Source organism: Anser cygnoides, chromosome 2 (genome assembly GCF_040182565.1).
Source record: "Anser cygnoides isolate HZ-2024a breed goose chromosome 2, Taihu_goose_T2T_genome, whole genome shotgun sequence".
Classification (NCBI taxonomy): domain Eukaryota; kingdom Metazoa; phylum Chordata; class Aves; order Anseriformes; family Anatidae; genus Anser; species Anser cygnoides.
In genome coordinates, this window is record NC_089874.1 from 109,341,667 (window position 1) to 109,356,050 (window position 14,384).

At 46.8% G+C, this 14,384-nt stretch overlaps 1 protein-coding gene across 2 annotated transcripts in view; it reads right to left on the reverse strand.

Moving 5' to 3' along the window:
* RALBP1 (ralA binding protein 1) overlaps nucleotides 1–11,823 on the reverse strand; it is a 34,551-nt gene extending 22,728 nt beyond the window's left edge. The window contains exon 1 of one of the 2 annotated variants that reach the window (XM_048077074.2): nucleotides 11,667–11,823. The gene's annotated coding sequence lies outside the window, so the exon portion shown is untranslated. Of the gene's footprint in view, nucleotides 1–11,632 lie in introns of both variants that reach the window. The other variant, XM_048077075.2, reaches the window with a different exon arrangement.
* Nucleotides 11,824–14,384: the final 2,561 nt, after the last annotated feature.

The window sequence follows — 14,384 nt, forward strand, 5'->3', positions numbered from 1 at the left end:
AACCCCACCACATTATTACTTAGATTGGCTTTAGAACTATCCCTGGTATGACAATCCTGCCCCTCTTTCTCCTGTCCATATCCCCAAATTCCCACTTGTGCCAGCACTAAGACTTGTGCAACAGAACAGGAATTTCTAGTTTTACCACAAAAGAGAAAGGGAGGAAAATACAGTAAAAGGTGTGCAGCTTACTTTTATTTTTTTAAACAACTTCTATAAACAATTTCTATTAAAAATACAAATATAATTTCTATTACCCCAGGTTTTGTTTGCTCTCAGTTTTATACAATTCACATTTTCTGACATGTCTTTTTAAGAGCTAATTAATCCCTGGTCACCACAGGTCTGCAGCAAGTCATACAGCTACTGATGATCTAGAGAATTAATTCTAATTTTTATACTTTCATCAGGTGCTGGACCAAGTTTGTTTAAGGACAATTCCGTTTGTCACACAGATTTCAACTACTGGTATCATTCACTCACACTCCACTCCCTCAGCTCAGCCAGCTTGAAGACAGAAGTTCGTTTAGTGGAGTCAGTCTGAAAAAAAACAAAAGCAAAAACAACCCCCCTGGCTGGTTGAACTGAATGTACTAAAAATGCTACTTAAAAAGCAAGTTCTAATCAACAGTGAAAAAAAAAAAAAGGCAGATTAGAAGCTGACGGATTTGGCATCAAATACTTTATGGACTTGCTGCTCCAGCTGCATGCATTTAAGTCCATGGGGCCCAATGGGATTCATCCCAGGGTCCTCAGAGATCCGGCTCGTGTCATTGCGAGACCTCTCAATTATTTTTCAATGGTCTAGGGAATCCGGAGAGGTCCCAGTTGAGTGGAAGGTGGCAAACGTTGTTCCAATTTGCAGGAAGGGCAAGAAAGAAGACTGAGGTAATTACAGGCCTGTCAGTCCCACTTCAGTGCCTGGTAAAACTATAGAGAAGATTATTCTGGGAGTTACTGAAAAAAACCTGAAATACAATGCGGTCATTGGTCACAGCCAACATAGGTTCACGAGGGGCAAGTCCTGTCTAATGAACTTAATTTGCTTTTATGACAAGGTCACCCACCTAGTTGACCAAGGGAAGGCAGCTGATATAATCTGTAAGGATTTCAGCAAAGCTTTCAATGCTGTTTCTCATGGTACCCTTCAGGACAGAATGTCCAGCATACAGCTAGACAGAAACATAATGTGGTGGGCGAACAACTGGCTGACAGGTCCAGCTCAAAGGGTTACAGTAAATGAGGTTACATCAGGCTGGCTGCCAGTCTCTAGTGGGGTTCCACAGGGCTCCATTTTAGGGACAGTTTTCTTCAATGTTTTCATAAATGACTTCAATGTAGGACTTGAAGGTATACTAAATACATTTGAGAACAACATTAAATTGGGAGGAGCAATTGACTCCATTGAGGGTAGAGGCGCCTTGCAGAGAGATCTTGACAAATTAGAGGCTGGGCAATCGCCAACAATACGAAGTTCAACAAGAGCAAGTGCTGGATTCTGCACCTGGGATGGGGCAACCCTGGCAGACTGGCCAACATGCAGACTGGGGAACGAGAGGCTGGAGAGCAGTCCTACAGAAAGGGATCTGGGGGTTCTGGTTGATGGTAAGGTGAACATGTGTCAGTGTGCCCTGGCAGCCAAAAGGGCCAACCATGTCCTGGCACAGCACGGCTAGCCAGTTGGGGGAAGGGATTGTCCTGCTCTGCTCTGCTGCAGCCTCACCTTGAGTGCTGTGTGCAGTTTGGGTGTCACAGTGTAAGAGAGATATAAGGCTGTTAGAGAGTGTCCAAAGGAGGGCTACAAAGATGGTGAAGGGTCTGGAGGGGAAGATGTATGAGGAGCAGTTGAGGTCCCTTTTATTGCTCAGCCCAGAGCAGATGGGGCTGAGGGGAGGCCTCATGGCGGCCTGCAGCTCCCTCACGAGGGGAGCGGAGGGGCAGGCGCTGAGCTCTGCTCTCTGGGGACAGCGACAGGACCCGAGGGAACGGCATGGGGCTGGGACAGGGGAGGGTCAGGCTGGGGGTTAGGGAAAGGGTCTGCACCCAGAGGGTGGTCGGGCACTGGCACAGGCTCCCCAGGGCAGCGGTCACAGCACAGAGCTGCTGGAGTTCAAGAAGCATTTGGACAAGGTGCTCGGATGTGGCCTGATTTTTGGGTGGTCCTGTGTGGAGCCAGGAGTTGGACTCAATGGTCCTTGTGGGTCCCTTCCAGCTCGGGATATTCTGTGATTTCAGTTTTAAGCATTTCTGATATCCTTTCTAGAGCACCTACAGCCTGAATAGGATGGATCACACTATGGAGAACCAGAACCCAGTTTTCTAGCCAGGCCAGAACTCCGCTTGCTCAGTTCTGTCACCCAATTCAAAAACCTATGGCCCAGAGTCTAAATTCAACCCCCCGCCCTTTTTTTTTAAAAAATACTGCAAATGACAAGTGTAAACAGCAAGTATAACAGACACTTTGCTTTGCCTTGAACCTTGGTAACAAGCCTGGGACATGCCTATACACCAGAAATACGCAATAACACACTGGCATATCTGCGACAACAGTAATTCGCCTGGCACAAACAACAGCAGCAGCGGTGCAAGAGCACCTCGAGGCCCCTGCCAGCAGCTCTGTGGAAGCCCTGGGAACACCCTCAGCTCACGCACACACAGGCAGACACAGTGGCCAATGCCACTGCATGTGCACCGACACCTTTCTTACCCAAGCCAGTTACATGGAAACCAGGACAGGTGTGCCCCCGTGCGAGCATCTCACGATTTGTGTCTGCCAGTTTGTCCGCTGAAAGCCATGTGCTACCGCACAGTACGCTTTGGTAGAGACAAAGCCTGGCTACACTGCACAACCCTGCTTAATATGTAGAGGAAGCAACAAAGAGCGCATATGCTGCACGAAGCACCGCATGCTTAATTCAGACGGTGTCGCTTTTCAACCCACTGCTGAGAGACTGTCTTTTAGACTGGATGTAGAAAAATCAATTAGAAGCACCACGCTTCTTCGCTGAATTGAGTGAATTTTGATCATTACCTTAATCCACTGAATTTTCAAACAGCATTATGTTCATTTTACACAAGTCATTTCAGAACCACACAATGGTTGGGTTGGAAAGGACCTTAAACACCACCCGGTTCCAACCCCCTGCCATGGGCAGGGACACCTCCCACCAGACCAGGCTGCCCAAAGCCCCATCCAGCCTGGCCTTGAGCACCTCCAGGGATGGGGCATCCACAGCTTCTCTGGGCAGCCTGTGCCAGGGCCTCACCACACCCTCTGCGTGAAGCATTTCTTCCCTATGTCTAAACTAAATCTCCCCTCTTTTAACTTAAAGCCATTCCCCTTTTTCTATCACTCCACTCCCTGACAAAGAGTCCCTCCCCAGCTTTCCTGTAGGCCCCCTTTATGTACTGGACGGCTGCTGTAAGGTCTCCGTGGAGCCTTCTCTTCTCCAGGCTGAACAACCCCACCTCCCTCAGCCTGTCTTCATAGGAGAGGTGCTCCAGCCCTCTGATCATCCTTGTGGCCCTCCTCTGAACTTGCTCCAGTAGGTCCATGTCCTTCTTGTGCTGGGGGCCCCAGAGCTGAATGCGGAGCTCCAGGTGTGGTCTCACAAGGGCAGAGCAGAGGTGGAGAATCCCCTCCCTCGCCCTGCTGGCCACGCTGCTTTTGATGCAGCCCAGGATACAGCTGGCTTTCTGGGCTGCAAGGACACGCTGCCAGCTCATGTTGAGCTTCTCATCAACCAACGCCCCCCGGTCCTTCTCCTCAGGGCTGCTCTCAACCCACTCTCCACCTAGCCTGTATTTGTGCTTGGGATTGCCCTGGCCCAGGTGCAGGACCTTGCCCTTGGCCTTGTTGAACTCCATGAGGTTCGCACATGCCCCTCTCCAGCCTGTCCAGGTCCCTCTGGATGGCATCCCTGCCCCCCTGCATGTCAGCCACACCACTCAGCTTGGTGTCATCAGCAAACTTGCTGAGGGTGCACTCGCTCCCACTGTCCCCTGCCACCGACAAAGACGTTAAATAATAATCCTTTAACTGGCAGCTCAGCGTTAATGTTTGTCTTACCGATGAACGAATATCCAGTTCTGAGGCCTATCATTCCCAGAAATAAGCATTTCCTAAAAGTAAAAATAATGCCATAAAAACCTTTAGTGTTAAAACCGTGAGAAGTTTCTTGAGCTTTACATTCAATTCTTGCCAGCATGTATTGAACACAAGAAGAGTTCTATAAATTACAAGCTGTCACTTGAACTGACAACTCCATAACCTAACTAGAAACTAAAAACAGCTTTACTTGGATGCCTTCGAAATGTGACACATGACACAGATGATCAGTTTCTATGGATGATTTTTTTCACCCTTAAAACCCTGCATGATCCAATATAATTCAAGCGAATCACATCCAACTTTTGGTGAATATGAAAAAAGAACTGTGGTGGTTGCTCGTTCTGTAGCAGCAGAAAGGAAAAGCAAAGATAGATTCTGATGCAGAGAAACTGGTTGTATAACAGCTTCTCTGACCATTTTTTTTTTAAACTATTTACTAATTTTGTGTCTCAGCCAAAACCAAAGATGTTGCAGATAAAGAGTCCTGTGTAGTAGCAAGGTAACATCAGTGGCTACTGACCCTGACACCAAAGTGAATGAAAAACCGCCCATCCTGCCTTCACCAGGCATTGCAGTACCCCCATACCCACTACAGACTGGGCTGCACTCAAATGTTTTCCCAACCTAACTGTAATGGATACAGTGGGATTCTTCTGCGCTCCCAGCACAGCAGTTTTAGCAAAACCTTACTTCTCAAGCAGTTTTATCCACCAAAACAATTTTTTTTCTGATATAGCTCATTTCATTTGGAGATCTGCATTGAGTCATGCCAACAAAGCAATTGCTTCATCAACCCGTGTTACACCTACAGGAGCGCAAGCTGCTGAAATAGAGGCCAATGCCTATCGTACAGATCCTATCTGTAAAAGAAAATGATCTTTTTTAATTAATTTGGTTTAGGAGTTTCTCCACAAAGAACAGGACCACACGATCTCCTCTTTTCAGGCATATTCCCATTAATGCCAACGCCAACTCTTCATCAAGACCACGTGAAGCATTTAGCCTTTATGTAAACTTACAAATTTTGCTATTTTGTTCAGTATCCTACCTAGAGTTGGAACTGACGACTTCTGTTTTGCACCTCTGCCCCAGTTTCGCCCACCACCCAAGAGGAAAGTCGATTTCAATATGTATAAGCTCAGCAGATTGTTACTTCTGATTAACATCACCACCCCCAGGGCGGAGATGTTGCAAAGTGCCCCGAGCACTGCCAGCGCTCCCCAGCAGGTATGGGGCAAGGTGGGGCACGCGCCGTGTGGGGCGGCAGCTGGGCTCTGTACTACCTGTGCGCAGCCAACAGCCCGCAGCAGGGACCAAGCTCCACGGAGGGGAATTGGGAAGGTGCCTTGAGCCCGCTTCCCACTGCTCCAGCAGCAGCCGTACCCTGCAATACTCACAAGTCTTCGTAGCCAGGCAGCCTTACAAGAAAAGGCATGCGAAACATCAGCTTTCTACAAAAACATACAGGTATCTTTAAAATTTCAGATTAAATTCACATGCATTTGCTAAAACCAGCTCCAGAGTATGATAAAACAAGCTTCAACTAAAACCAGCTTCAGGGTATCATTAAAAAACCCCCACATTACCCCACCAAATGCACAACAATTGCTGTTTTCAACTTGATTACTAAATATAATAAAAATGAATGGAGTAACTACACAAGTAGACGCTAAAACAGGGCATGTCCCACCTCTGGCCAAGAAGTTCATTATCGCACAGGACAAAACAAGGTCTGAGTGCCCTTCCCGCACCTGCTGCGTAGCCCTGCCTACACAACAAGTCACGTTACTTTAAATAAAATTAGTGTAGGTACTTTAACGGAAGCCCTGCTATACACAGGCCGAAATAGTGTCATCCTCCCCCCACCTCAAAAAGAAAATAAAACTGCCTCAGCTGGTATAAGGCATTTTTAAGAGTGGTAAAATCCTTGCTGTTTAGGGCTAAAAATCACCTAACATGAATTACCTGTGAAAAATACAGATCTGTAACTGACTGCCTTAATGACACACAGTAACTACAAGCTTCTGTGTGACGTACAGTTGTGTATGTGTTAGAGGCTTTCAAAGTCTGGCTGGAATAGCGTATTAAAAACTTACTTGTGAAAGAAGAACTTAGAAAGAACTAGTAACCAAAACAAAGCTGAACCATGACAGAGAAAGGTAAGCCAGGTCACTGTGAAATTGTCAGCACACAAAAGGACTACTGAAGGGAACAACAGATGCAACTTCTCTTTTTTTTTTTTTTTGGTAGAGGATTTTGGCACATTCAAAGGTAAGTTTGCAATAGTCGTTGCCAAAAAATTAGTTCTTTTTAATTATCTTTGTTGTAGAACTCGATTTCAATCTACGCCTACATGTGACATTAATATACATTAATGCACTGAGCCATCTAGACAACAAAATCAGGACTGAATATATTCATCACTTCCTCCTTCACCTGGAAAGTTGAGTTTCGGTTCTTTTAAAATCATTTTCAGAACAAGACATAAAAAAAACCACTTGATCACATGAGTTCAATACGTTTTGGAGAACTGCAAACCCAAATTTCTGGATTAAAACTTCAGAAGCATGACCTGTGAAAAATCTTTTCATTTAAGATTAGCTGTCTTATATTTCTAGCCCATTCAATCAATCAAAATATCCCATCAAATATGAAAAGCTCTTTATACTGTCTGAAAAAAAACAGCATCATTTCTGAAGAAGTCTCAAGTGAAAATTAAAAGAGGAGGGTGTCAGAAAATACTTTTTTTCACATTCAATTAAAAGAAAAGATATCTTAGGCTTTATACAGACTGGTATTATGCTTTTATATAACAATTTGTTCTCAATATTAAAGCCACAAATATAGTAAAATATCTGCAAATTTACTATGTTCTATCAGGCAACATTACTGAATAGAGGAAAAAAATAATCATGCAATTCCATATTAACAGGGTAGAAAAACACTACTAATACCACGGAGTAAGAGAGTTTCATTGCTGGCATGTTTACCTGCGGAATTTGCATTTTGCATTCGATGTACTTCTTGCTAATAAAAACCAGTGAAAATTTGTTTTCATTGCAACATCCAAAAAAATGTTGCTCTGTGACTGGTGATGTGAATTTATGTTTAAAACACACCTGGACAGGCTAGAAATGTGAGGAGAGCAATAAGCATAATTACCAGGGTAAGTTAAATATTAAATTTCACAAGTTATTACAGAAAAAAAAACAAAAATTGCATTAAAATTGCAGCTTCTAATCTGAGGTGCAACTCCTATTTTTAAAAGTTAGGTATGGTTTTAAAGGGAAGAGATGTTCTTGCAAAAATCTTACTTTTTTTTTGTGAAAAAGGCAAGCTGCAATTTCTGTCAGTGTGACAGCTCTTTTTCCAGAGGTGTCAAGTTAACAGTACCGCTATCGTATATGGTGGTTTTAAAAACCCTTTTTCCAGCTCAAGCTATGGTTGCACCACAGCTTGAAGTTCAGTCCCAAGAGCTCCTTCCTGCCAGATGTCTTTTTCCTAGCATGAAGCTCAGTTATTCTTAATATAAAAGCCCAGGGATGCCACCAAAGCTGTAAAACAGGAACTGAATTTTGTTACTGACTTAATCTAGATCATATACACAGAAACGTGAAATTTTTCAGACTATGGAGGACAAAAATATACAGATAAAATGCATTTTTGTTTCACAGCTGCATGAATTAAGCAAGTAGTGTTTTACTAACTATCAAATGTACAAAACAGCAACATGAGACCAGATTTACTTGGCTTAAAATCATTTCCAGTTCGGTCCAAAGTTGCACCCACCCTGCACTCTTCCTCTGCAGCAGCCCCCTGGCCCCGTCCCTCCTCACGCAAGCAGCCAGCGCTCATCCCTTTCTTCCCCTGTACGCCTCCAGGGACCAAACCAGCCAGCCTGAAAAAGCTCAGCTCCTTGTGAGCAAGGTGAATAAAGGCAATGTGGAAACGAGAAAACTGCTGCTACTACTTCCAAAGCCACCCCTTCCGTTGCACTGAAGTAGAGGGCAGCAGATAGTTGTACAAGAACACCTTTCCCCCAGAAGCTAAAACTGTGCGTCTCTACACACTGAGGCAAGGGCTTCCCCAGCTCTGTTCCTGGTGCTGGTATATAGCTGGCAGAAATCATTCAGCCATTCCTCGTTCCCGCCAGGAAAGACAGCAGTCTGGATGGAAGCGAGCTAGGGACTGCCCATGAGGTCATACCAAGAACTATAATCCTTTTTTTTAAGAAATTTCAGAGCTGAATCGATCGCTTAAGGTCTACATATTTTGCTAGCACTTGAAGGAAGCGGACAGATGACAAACTATTAAGGGTGCACCAACGAGGATGAAATGACTTCAATCACTTCCTTCAATTATTATAATAACAACGCAGCAATGACACAATTAATTCTGTACATAGAAGACTACGTCGCTTGATTATTTAAAACTAAACATTTTCTCTACCAACGCTAATGCTAACTAGGTTACATACCACGATCGTCTAAACTATTCTAATTATTCAGACTGATATTATTATTGTTTGAACAACTGGTGAGAACCGGTTTGTTTATTCATTATTTATTTCTTTATTATTTTAAAATTCTGTACCCATTAAGCAATTAGTTGCCATTTTTTATTCAGGATCTTATGTCAAGCTGCTTCTGGAAGAAACACTTGCTCAAGAACATAACTGTTTATTATTTGCATTTTTCTTTGCTTGGTATTACCGAAGCTATGCGAGAAAAAAAACCAACCACGTTCTCTATTTAAATACATCTTTCTTACGTACCAAAGGAAACACTACTGGCTGTGAGCTGATCGCTCCTGAACATTGTGATCTCGTGTCTTTGAATTGGTAGATCTCAGTCTTGCACACATACTTGGAATTCATAGATAAGAAAAAACAAAGCTGCTGCTTTTTCAATTCACAAGGAATAATAAACGACACCTAGAACTCCTATTACATCTCCCAAAAGCTTTTTGTAAGACATGTTTTGTTTAGCTGTTAACTTTGTTTTTTATCTCCCTAATAAATTACACTGCCCTCTGAAGCCACTCTACTTCATCTCTTTCACAAATTCTTCCATGCTAGTTCAAAACTGTCACGATACTTTATTTGTACAACCTAAACCAGCTTCCTGGTACGCTATCTCCGCGTAACAAAAGCGAGCAATCTCTCATTTCTCTGGATCCGTTCCAGCTGAGCGCTCTGCACTGGCTCCCCACCGGTCCCGAGGCAGTTGTACATCCCTCCCCGGGGCACTGCCCCAGGAAAGCAGCCACCCCTTTTGTTTCGCAGCCTGAAGAGAAACCTGGAGGAATTTGCACGGGATCCCTGCTGTCACTCAGCCTCAGAGGCGACTCGCTTCCTCCCACCACCACCACCATCAATGTCTCTGTCACTGCACCGTACCACACGGCTTTACCCATTTGTATTCACTGAGGTTGAGAGCAAAAAGTGAGGGATGAGCCAGGGGTGGGCAGGAAAACCCCCTTCCTTCTGCTACAAGTCCACCTGCATCCTTACCCTGCTGGCTTCTGCCACGGCAGGCAGGAGACAATTGCTGCCTGAGCACCGCTCACCTCTCGCCACCACACGCCTGGCGATCCAGCCTAAGCTCCCGCAGGCTATTCCCAGCCCAACGACAAGCTCAGTTGATTTTGTTCCTGTTGGTTTGGTTTTTTGAAGCAACAATTTGCAAATTATGGTCCGCAAGACACTGGTGAGTTGAAGAAAGCTGACGAATTCTTTAGGTGAAAATCTGAAGCTGACATATGGCAAACCATGACTATTTTTAAGGGTTGTGAGTCATTCACTGATTCAAAATAATCAGATGCGCTAGTTCAGAGAAAAGCTTAGCAGATTATACCAAACATACAATTAAATGGAGATAAATGTCATACTATACTTTATTTTGACATTTTGAGGCCAGCTACATGACACTAAGCTTTACAGAAAGAACCTAAATTTGCATTTGTTGGTATTTATTGCTAAACAACAGCATCTTCCCTTTTTTCTCTGAAAGAGCTTGTCAGGAATAGCAGCATGTGCTGAAAAAAACATTCAGAGCCTTGCTGTAAGAAAACACAGCCGAAACGTTTTAGGGAAGTGCCTAAACGGGAGATCAGAACCCCGAAGTGCTAGGTGCATACGTGCACCAGTCTAGCTTCACCTACCCCTACGCAGCTAAGCCATGCAGCCCTGAAGCGAGCAGGCAGTCACTGCAACGCCAGGACAACGCATTCCAGCATGGGCCCTCACAAACAGAAATGGAAACAAGGCACCCTGTAGAAGAAACCTTTCCCCCGTACAGCCATAATCACGTAAGGGCTTTTACAATGAAATTGTTACTTTTCGAGAAAAATAGCATCTCCTCTATCCCCCCAAAGCACCTTCACTCATGGTGGAATAACGCCAGAATGACATTGTATTAGAACTTCAAGGCAGCCATTCCCACCTTCTGTTTCATATATGACAAGATTAAAGAACACAGCTGATTTTCCCTAGCACAGACAACTCCACGCTCCCTGCTTCTCCTTAATAGATAGCCTCTTTCCAACCTAGCTACCTGAACACTGCAGCAGGGCTTTTTGCTAAACTTCAATCACCTCAAAGTAGTAAACACTCAAACCCCATGACAGTTTGCAAGCTTTTTTTTTCCCATTTCACTTCTCTGTAGAAGAGAGCCCCTCCAGAGCACGTGTTGCACTGACTGTACAAGACTATGCCAAAATGATCTGAAGGAAGCGTACGCCATGTTTCATCAGCAACTGTGTGTAACAACATAAAAAAATTATTCAAAGGGAACCTCTCCCCAATTTTTTTTAAGCTCTCTCATGAATGTGAATCACAACAATCCTGGATCATACCCCCCAGGGCCTTACTATCACCCTTAGAAGGGTGCACGACAGGCGGAGAGTCACGGTGAGCTGGTCACAGAAAGGCTTGGGTTGGAAGGGCACTTAACGACCAGCTGGTCCAACCTCGCTTCCCAGGTGAGAAACAGGTATAAGGGTGCCAATACGGCTGGCTTGCTGTGCTGGAACGAAAAGATTTACACAAATCCACCTCTTTTATGCGACTTCCAGAAAAGCCTCGGCTTATTATTACTCCTCATTAAGATGACCACCAACCCAAGGACAACAAGGGGGGACACACATACACAACATTTTCACGGATAGATACCCTACAAATACCCAGCGTGGCCAGGCTGGTTTCACCACACGCAAGCACTTCGGGAGCTGCCCTGTCAGGCTCCCACGACCCCCCTCAGGGCACCCTCACCCCACCCGGGCACAGAGCAGCACCGCGGGCACCCCCCCCGCATCCCCGACCCCATGCGAAGGCAGCCGAGCAGCCCCCACAGCCCCCCGGGGCCCGAGGCCGACCCCCCCCTTCCCGGGGACCCCTCATGAGGTGCGTGTGGGGGCGCTGCCCCCCCCTCCCCGCAGCAGCCGTTAACGGCCGGGGGGGGCTCGCACCGCCCGTTACCCCCCCCACCACAGCCCCGGAAGCGGCTTCCTCGGCGGGGTTACCGGCGTTAGCGGGGCTCCCCCCGCGGGCACTGACCGTCGGGGTCCCGCTCGCCGGCGCAGCGGCTCCGCCCGCGGCGCCCATCCCGGCCCGGCCCTGCCCCGGCCCCGGCCCCGGCCCGCAAGGACGGCTGAGGAGCGGCGCGAGCTCGCCCACCGCGCACGCGCCGCCGCCCTCGCGCCGCCGCCGCCGCTCGGGGCAGCGGCTCCCGCCGCCGCGCGCATGCGCGGGGAGCCCCCCCCCATTCCGGGAGGGGGTGCGAGGAGTGGAGAAGGGAGGGGGGAGGGAGGGGGGAGGGAGGGAGCTGCGCACGCGCCGGATAGGGGGATGAGGGGTGGTGGGTCCCGCGCGCGGTGCATGGTGGGTGTTGTAGTTGTAGCTGGAGGCATGCCGGGAGGGGTGGTGGAGCGGCTTACCGCTGCCGGACTACAACTCCCAAATGGCTTCGTGTCCCCTCATGCCCAACGCCGCCGCGCTGGGCGTGAGGAGCCCGGGGGTCTTTGGTGGCGGCTAGGGGGATTCGTAGGGTTTGCTCTAAGCCGCTGGCAACGGCGGCCGCCCCACGGCTCTTTCGAGCAGTTTTACAAATAAATGTGTCCGTTGGTAACGGTTACAGCGGCACGCGACCGAGCCCTGTGTGATTTAAAGCCCTTAACGTCTGTAACGGCACAAGCACCAAGCACGCCGAACACAACCCAACGCAGCACCGGGGGCGCTCCCGCCCTGTCCTCCTTCTGCGTGGCAGTGCCACAGCCACAGCTCGGAGGGGAGCAGCCGCCTACCTGGGCGTCATCTCGTACAACATAGTTCATAACACAGTAACTTGAGCCGTTACCAGCCTGTCTCTGCCATTCGGCAGGGCCCGAGGAAACGGAGAGGCGCTCTGCACGGAGCTTGAGGCGATCAGTGCCGAGAACCATCTCCAGCTCAACGCGCGTCCTGTTTGCAGGGACGCTCAAAGGAACTTTATACTCCTTGTCTCCTAATAGGAGTTTCTGTTATGTTAAGCACCTGCGGATCTTGAATCCTTTTCAGGATTCCTAACCAACAAGGGAATTTGTCTCAGCAAGAAGCCGTCCGGTTCATTCCCACAGCCTCAGCCGTAATCCCCGGGCTGTTGGACACATTAATACAGTGGCAGCGTGCCACCTGCTTCATTTATTCACTTGAGATTCAATGCTTCTTAGTCCCTGTCAAATGGGCTCTTTGTGCAACCTTCTGTGGTAATGTAAAAGGTCCCCCACAGGAATTTGTGCTATTCAGTAGGAAATACAAAGGGGAGGGTTGTAAACACTCCGATTAGTGTTGGAGCACAGAGATATTGTCTCCGCAACATATTACATAACCGTGCAACTTGCAATTTACCTCCTCCCTTCCCGAAGAAGCAGTTTAACAGCAAATACTTTCTGGTTTATTTAACTTAACATCGCAGCTAACGTTTTGGGGGATTTCTGTCGGGCAAAGGCTGTGTTACTTCTGGCAGCAGAAGGGAGAGGGAGGTTACTTCGGTAACATCCGAAGTCATTTGAGATGATTGCCTGTGAGGATCTCCACTTGCAGTGACGGTCGCCAGAGGCTCTCAGCTCTGAAGAATAAGCATTATCAGCGGCTGTTGCCAACACAAGTTCACACACAATGGGCCCATCAGCTAATGAACACGGAATGAGTCCTCTCCCATTTTTTGATGAAGACAAACAAGAGATTGTGAGCAGAGCTTAGAATACCAATTTCCTGCCATGCGAAATACATTTGGCTGACTTCTGACTTTACAAAACTCAATGTGGTCTGAAGCCTGCTTACACAGGCTTACACAGACGGAGGCACATTCTTACCCTACACACCCTGCATTTACTCCTCCTAAACTCGTAGTGTTTTAAGGACAAAGTCAAGTAAAGATGGCAAGCTCTCTGCTTTGAAATTTGTCTTGCTGCTGCACCTGAGCCTCTTACGTGTAATGAAATAATAATTTTTGTCAGAAAAAAAGGGGAGAAAAAAAGCACAGCTGTGTAAATAAGTAATTCCCTGCCATTTTCTCTCAGTTACAATACCTCTTCAAGAAAGCCAGCTCGGTGGTTGAGGTTGTCTGTTTATTAGTGAAAGATAATGACTTCTTCTGATCGTCAGTCTAAAGTAGTCCCTCAGAAGCCATTTTAATATCTGAGGTTCTAAGTTTGTCCAAAGTTAGTTAGAAAAAAAATGCTCCTTTGAACAAGATGGCTCCTGCCAAATACGATCAGCGTAATAGTTAAAGCATGTTCAGTGGTTCACTGGCACTTGGTCTGTGCGGTCGGATCTGCTGGTACCATGGATGAACTCCACAGGAAATAAAGCGCTGTGAAGTCTTTTTTGCTTACACAACTAAAAGAGCTTTGCACACAGTGGAAAGTACCAGATAACTTCCAGAAATCAATTCTATTTCATGACCAAATGCCAAAGCAAGCACACTCATTTTAGTGCAGAAACCATCAATCTTCCTTCCTTGACTAACCACATAATTGAATTGAAAGCTGAACTTGGTATCGTCACAAAACACCCGTTCCTTCAAAGGTGAAGAAAAACTGGCAGAACTTGAAAGAAGGGCCCGTGCTCCCCACAGGCCTCCGTTTCTCCCAGTCCTGACTGCACCACGACTTGGTTTCAGTGGGGAAGGGGGGTGATGAAAAATGCTCACTCAGAACCCTCAAAGAGGGTGCCTGTCCAACTCCCTTGAGAGTTATGGAGGTACACTGTTTTAAGGCCTTTGCAATAAGAAAT